Source organism: Octopus bimaculoides, chromosome 7 (assembly GCF_046866305.1).
Source record: "Octopus bimaculoides isolate indiv1 chromosome 7, ASM4686630v1, whole genome shotgun sequence".
NCBI lineage: Eukaryota > Metazoa > Mollusca > Cephalopoda > Octopoda > Octopodidae > Octopus > Octopus bimaculoides.
Window position 1 is genome coordinate 110,979,644 of NC_142934.1, and position 7,500 is coordinate 110,987,143.

The 7,500-nt window shown below is 35.2% G+C and overlaps 1 long non-coding RNA gene across 1 annotated transcript in view; it reads left to right on the forward strand.

The window, feature by feature from the left end:
- Window positions 1-3: 3 nt before the first annotated feature.
- LOC106867750 (uncharacterized) overlaps window positions 4-7,500 on the forward strand; it is an 8,877-nt gene continuing 1,380 nt past the window's right edge. Inside the window, exons 1-2 of the long non-coding RNA XR_008264545.2 lie at window positions 4-1,423; window positions 1,721-1,768. This is a non-coding gene — a long non-coding RNA (uncharacterized LOC106867750). The remainder of the gene's footprint in view (window positions 1,424-1,720; window positions 1,769-7,500) is intronic.

A 7,500-nucleotide genomic window follows, 5' to 3' on the forward strand; every position in this document is an offset into this window, starting at 1 on the left:
TACCTTAGTGATGGAATTTGGCAATCGTATACGAAAGTTAAGAACTCATCTTTCTATATATTACATTTCTGCTGAGTTTATCAGTCCTCTCTATAAACTAATAATAATAATAATAATAATAATAATAATAATAATAATAATAATAATAATAATATATTCACTGGGTAATATGCACAATATATTTACTGGGTAATATGCAAAAACCTGGACTTTCCCCATGATAAAAACTGGTGGGAACACAAACCACCCCCAGTACTTGAAAATGATCACATTGCACTCCTCTGGAACTTCACCATTCAAACTGACAGAAAGATAGACGCAAATAGGCCAGACATCATACTGAAAGACTTCAGACAAAAATCATGCCTCCTCATTGATATGACTGTCCCAATCGATATAAACGTATCTGTCAAGACCTACCAAAAACTGAGCAAATATAAAGATCTTGAAATAGAAATTAGCAAAATGTGGAATCTGAAGACGAAAATAATACCTATTGTCATAGGTGCCCTGGGAATGACAGCGAAACGGGCTGATTACTACCTAGCTCAGATTCCAGGAAACCCCAAAATGGCTGAAGTTCAAAAGATAGTGCTCATGGGAACTGCCCATATCCTACGTAAAATACTGTCTATGTGATCTCAAATTTTAAAACAAACACATAATTTTCTTATGTTTTCTTAAATATTTACTAGAACAAAACTGTACAAATCCAAATATATGGTACCCTAGGCATAACACCTACATGAACCTCTAACTTGTTGTCTCTTGAGGTCTCTGGGTGAGACTTGGATCCAACTTGTACAAATGCAAAACAAGACTCAAACATAAAATAATAATAATAATAATAATAATAATAATAAATCTTTTCCACTGGAAGCACAAGGCCTTAAATTTGGGTGAAGGGATTAAGTCGATTACATTGACCGCAGTGCATAACTGGTACTAATTTTATCGACTCCGAAAGGTAAAGTCAGCCTCGGCGGAATTTGAACTGAGAACGTAACGGTAGACGAAATACCGCAAAGCATTTCGCTCGCCGCCTTAAAGAAGAAGAAGAAGGAGAAGAAGTAGTAGTAGTAGTAGTAGTAGTAGTATGAGGAGGAGGAGGAGGAGGAGGAGGAGGAAGAAGAAGAAGAAGAAGAAGAAGAAGAAGAAGAAGAAGAGCAACAAACAACAACAACTATTATAATTGTTATTATTATTATGATGGAAAGTGTCGCAGACTAAGGCGACACTTGCTTACTGGTCATGCTTCATGAATCCTGCCAAGAATTCCTGCAGTTCCCAGCAATGCTGATTTTTTGTAGCTGTTCTACCTTTACATTTGTACCAATCCTTTTCGGCCATGTTGGTAGTTGAGTGCTGATCCTTCCAACTGCACCAATTACTATTGACATCACGTCTACTCACTTCATTGATGGTAACCTTCGTATTTCCCACTTTAAATCGTCATAATTGCTCCATTTTCTTCTTCTTTTTCTTCTGATTATTATTATTATTATCATTATTAATATTATTATCATTATTATCATTATTAATATTATCATTATTATTATCATTATTATTATTATTATTATTATTATTATTATTATTATTATTATTATTATTATTATTATTATTATTTTGTTGTTGTTGTTGTTTCTGTTATTGCTGTTGTTATCATTATTATTAATTGCATTCATTTCCTAAGTCAATCCTTCCATCTCTTCTCCATCAGCCTCCTCCAAAATGGTGTAGGCATTGTGCAGATGTGGTGTGCCGTGCTGTGAGTATATTATTGCAGACATTCTATTAATGGAAGGATAGCTTAGACAATCCTCTCTGGAACATTGTTCTCAATATATTTCACTTCTTCCTTGTGTGTGTGCGTGCATGCGTGTACGTATGTGTGAGTGCGTGTGTGTGTGAGCATGTGCGTGCGTGTGTGTGGGCATCCGAGTATTTTTCAGAAACAGAGAAGCAGAGTGTGTGAATGTGAGTGAGAGATAATATGTATGTACAAATACACACACACACACACACACACAGACTGGCAGACAGACACACACACACATATACGCATGCACACACACACACACACACACTCACACACATATATATATATACATATATATATATATATATATATATATATATATATATATATATATATATATATATATATATATATATATGTATGTATGCTTGTATGTATGTATGTGTATATATATATATATATATATATATATATATATATAAAAATACACACACACGCACATACGCATACATACACGCACGCACACAAATACACATACACACGCGCACGCACACACTCACACACACACACTCACACACACACACACACACGCATATATTGTGGTAAGAAATTCTCAAGAGAGTTGAACAGTTGGTCTTAATTTTTAAGAAGTCGGTCTCTTTTGACAAACCGCTAGGTTTCATGACGTTGACAAACAAACACTTGTTGGCAAACGGTAAGGTGGGTCAAACAGAAACACAAGGACATGCACAAGCGCACACGCATACATACATACATACATAGATAGATAGATACATACATACATACATACATAGTTTGTTTTTTTAAATTCTAGTAACCAAATCCACTACAAGGCTTTGATCGCTCCGGTGTTATATTTGAAGACACTTGCGCAAGGCGCAACACAATGGGACCGAACGGAACACTACGTAGTTGAGATGCAAAGTTCCTATCACGCTGCTATGCTTGTATGTTATTCATTGCCTCTTCATTGAAAAATTCTAATTTAATTGAAATATGACTCTTAGTTGAGAACCATAAACAAATCATCGTAGAGAAAATCGTGAGCAACTGTTACAGAAAAAGGGGAAGATAACTGCAGCAAATTAAGAACAATTTTTTTTTTTTTTTGAAGCGTCTAATTGTAATGAACTCTACATTTGGTCTTTGCCATCAAGCAAGATTACATTACAGACACACTAAGGTCTTGTGAGACATCTTCAGCAAGATATGGACGCCTTCAGTGATATAGAGACACATTGCTTGAGATATGGTCTTATCGAGCCTATTTCAGCCTATTGTCAGAGATGTTTCTCAAATTGTCACATAGTCACATTGTTATATAGTTCCATGGAAAAAATGAGTTGCGAACGACTTTTGGCCGCAGAAATTTTCACGCTAAAGGAAATAATTTCAGTGCAACAAAGTTTTGATTTTAAGGCCTTGAGGTTGATAATGATACTATTAATGACGTACGTAAAAGAATATTCCAGGAACTGAAATATAACTTTCAGAGAAAAGAAAATTAAATTTAGCAGCAATTGGAATTCACTCACAAAGAAAAGGGTGATAATTTTAAGAAATTTAAGATTAATTAGCATTAATTACAGAGAAAATTTAATTTTTATGTTTGGGCTAGGAATAGGGCAAGATAATAAAGCCCTGTGTTAATATATTTAGATATTGATGATGGTGGAATTGTGAAGATCTCTGTCAAAACATAGTGGTGTGGTTGTGTGCGTGTAATAGTGTGCTAGTGTGTGTGTGTGTGTGTGTGTGTGTGCATGCATGCCTGTGTGTATACATACATACATATATAAATAGCTCAGAAGCTATGCTCTTCGTAAATATCCGAGTATACAATTACAATTTGCTTATACACGCGCGCGCGCGCACACACACACACCGGACACACATCTTTCGCTCTTGTACAGTTAGACAGGCCTACTTAAACACAATAGATACACACAACAAACATATATATATATATATATATATATATATATTCATACGGTTAGACAGTCCTACATAAACATTAAATACACATAACACACACATATATATATATATATATATATATATATATATATATATATATATATATATATATATATATATATATATATATATATATATATATATATATATATATATATATATACATATTCGTACATTTAATTTTGCTCGCAGTTGTAAAAAGTAAATACTTAATGCAGACGAAGAGAGGGGATATTTATTGCAGTTGTGAGATTACGCTCCGTTGTTACTCGGAGTTTCATTAAAATCACTCAAACGTAATCAGTTACGAGGTCAGATATACTTGCGTAACTCAATGCTAACGAAGAGCAATCTCATGAGAATCGTAAGTTTAGTGTGTGTGTGGAGGGGCGTGTGTGTGCATATGTATATGTATATATATATATATATATATATATATATATATATATATATATATATATATATATATATATATATATATATATATATATATATATATGTGTGTGTGTATGTATGTATGTATGTATGTATGTGTGTATATATACATATATATATATATATGTATATATATATATATATATGTATATATATATACATATATATATACACATATATATACATATGTTTATAAAGATATATATATATATATATATATATATATATATATATATATATACATATATGTGTGTGTGTGTGTGCATATGTGTACGTGTGTGAGTCTGTGTGTATGTATGTATGCCTACACATAAGAGATTATGTGTGTGTGTGTGTGTGTGTGTGTGTGTGTGTGTGTGTGTGTGTGTGTGTGTGTGTGCGAGCGTTGGTGCGTTTGCGTGTGCAACCGAACTTCTCTAATTTAGGAATATCTCTGGAGGCAAAGTGTCTAAATGGCGGTGATTTACTTAAAGACATCCGACAGCTAACTAGAGCTCCTGCTATGATGGAGACGGGTGGAGGCGGAGGCGGAGGAGAAGAAAGACTAGGAGGAGGAGGAGGAGGAGAGGAGCTTGCGACAGAGTAGGAGTGAAACAGGGAGACAAGAGGAGAGAATTTATCAGGGAAAAATTGATAGTGAGAGACGAGATTGTGTGAAAAGGAAATAGCTTAAAGGAAAGTGTTTGAGCGCCGATGGAAAGTCTTAAAAGAGAAAGGGTGTTGTTAATAGAGAGGGAGAGGGAGGGAGAGAGAGAGAGAGAGAAGTTTGAGAGAGGTTGTGTGAGTGTGAGAGACAGAGAGAGAACTAAGAATTAGGAGTGAGAAAAGCACAATGATGGACCACAGAGTAAGAGAGAGGGGAACAGAATGAGGAGAGAGCGATATTGAGACAGGAGAATGGAGAGAGAGAGAGAGAGAGAGAGAGACGGGGGGGGGGAAGTAAAGTGAGATCGAGAAGGGGAAGACAGAGAGAAGTAAAGGAGCGTCTGAAGCCTTAAGGGTTGGGAATGATAGAAGAAAAGACTGTTGTAAAATAAGGTTAAAACAAAAGGAGAGAAGAGAGAAAGAGAGAGAGGTTGAAAGGATACTGTGGGGTATTAAGGGAGGCAGTGAGACATCTTCGAGAAGATGAGAGAGATTGAGGAAAGAAAATTCAGAGAGAGGGAGAGAGAGAGAAACATGTTGAAGGAAAGTAGGAGAGAGAGAGAGAGAGAGAGAGAGAAAGAGACGTAGAAGGAATGTGAGCCTTAATGTTTAAGAATAATGGGTAAAAAGAATGTTGTAAAATAAGGTTAAAACAAGAGAGAGAGAGGGGGGGTTGAAAGGTATTGTGGGATATTAAGGGAGGCAGTGAGACATTTTCAAGAAAAAAGATAGAAATTAAGAAAATTTAGAGAAAATGGGAGAGAAGAAGAAAGAGAGAGACACACAGAAAAAGAAACATGGTGAAGGAATGTAAGAGGGAGAAATGTAAAGATAGAGAGGGAGAGGGAGAGTGAGAGTGAGGGATAAGAGTAAGTTAGTTTCAATGAAATTCTTTAAGAAATGACTGGAAGTTTTAAATGGAAAGAGGTTGCTAAAATAGTGAGAGAGAGAGAGAGTGAGAGAGAGAAAGCAAGAGGGAGGGGAGAACCGAGATTGGGAGAGAGATAATAATGGTGAGAAAGAAAGTGACAGAGAGAGAGAGAAAGAAAGAAAGTAAGGGAGAGTGTAAATGAGAGAGAGAGAGAGAGAGAGAGAGAGAGAGATTAAAGAAGACAGACTAAGAGAAAGAACAACGACGAGGAAGTTAGCGTAGAAAGATAAAAAGTTAAATAGTGGAGAGAAATACAGAAAGCTCAAGAGAGAGAGAGAGAGAGAGAGAGAGAGAGAGTGAGAGAGGAGAGGGGAGAGGAGATGCGGATGAGAGAGGGAGAGAGGGAGATGGTGACGGGAGAGAGAGTTGTGATAAAAGAGAGAGGGAGAAAGAGAGAGTGAAGAAAGGGAAGACAGGGCAACCAGTAAAATGGTGGAGTAAAAGTGAGCTGGCTTTAATGAATTAGAAATGGCAATGGAGAGATTTAGAGTAGAAATGGGATTATCTAAAGATTGGGGGTGGGGGATAAGGATATGAAGAAGAGTAAGGTTGTGATATACAGACATCCGTTTATTACAATGTAGGCGTGTGTGTGCGTGTGTGTCTGTGTCTGTGTGTGTACATGTATATCTATGTATGTATGTGTGTGCATATATATGTATATCTATATTACGCATGTATATACCTATATTCTTTATATATAGATACGTGTGTGCCTGTTTAATGAATATAGGTATATATATGCGTAATATATATATATATATATATATATATATATATATATATATATATATATATTATATATATATATATATACACTCATACATATAGACAGACATACAGACATAAGTGCATGCATGAATACATACTTACATGCAATGTATGCATACAAAACACATACGTACCTTGCACATACAGTGTGATAGAAAAATGGAAGAACAGCAGAAAGTGGAAAACGAAAACTGAGAGAGGTGGGAGGAGAAAGTAAGAGAGAGGTGTCGAGGAAGATAAAAGTGAACAGCAGCGTGAGTCTATCAAGTGACAGTGAAGTAGAAGAACGTAACAAAGTTGATAATAAAGGACTCAAAATGATGGTTTTCGACTAGTGACGGGGATGGGGCGGACAGGGTCAAATAACCGACTAAACGATGCAATAGATGTGAACGTCTCACCAGGGGTCGCTTCCATAGATTGACGTACGTGTTAAGGGTCAACGGAAGGGTGGAATGGGTTGGTCTGAGATGGTCTTTGTGTTGGGCCTTTTGTTGTGTGGATGTTGTTTGATAGCTGTGTATGGCTGTGTATGTATGCATGAATATAATATGAATGTAAGCGTGTAGGTGTGCATGTATATATGTATGAGGCATACGTGTGTATTTTAATAGATGTATGCGTATGTTAGCCTTTTTGGCGTGAGTTCATTGTTTGATTGCTATGATAGTAAGTACGTATGTTTGTATGTATGTGTATGTATATATCTTTATATGTTTGTATATATATATATATATATATATATATATATATATATATATATATATATATATATATATATATGTGTGTGTACGTGTACTTATACATATGTATATATATATATATATATATATATATATACGCATGTATATATATGGGAGGGCCTTTTGGAATGTATTTATATACGCATAGGTACGTATGTATAGGTTTTTATGTTTGGATGTGTGTTTAATGGTCTCTAGTTGTGTGCCTATAATATATG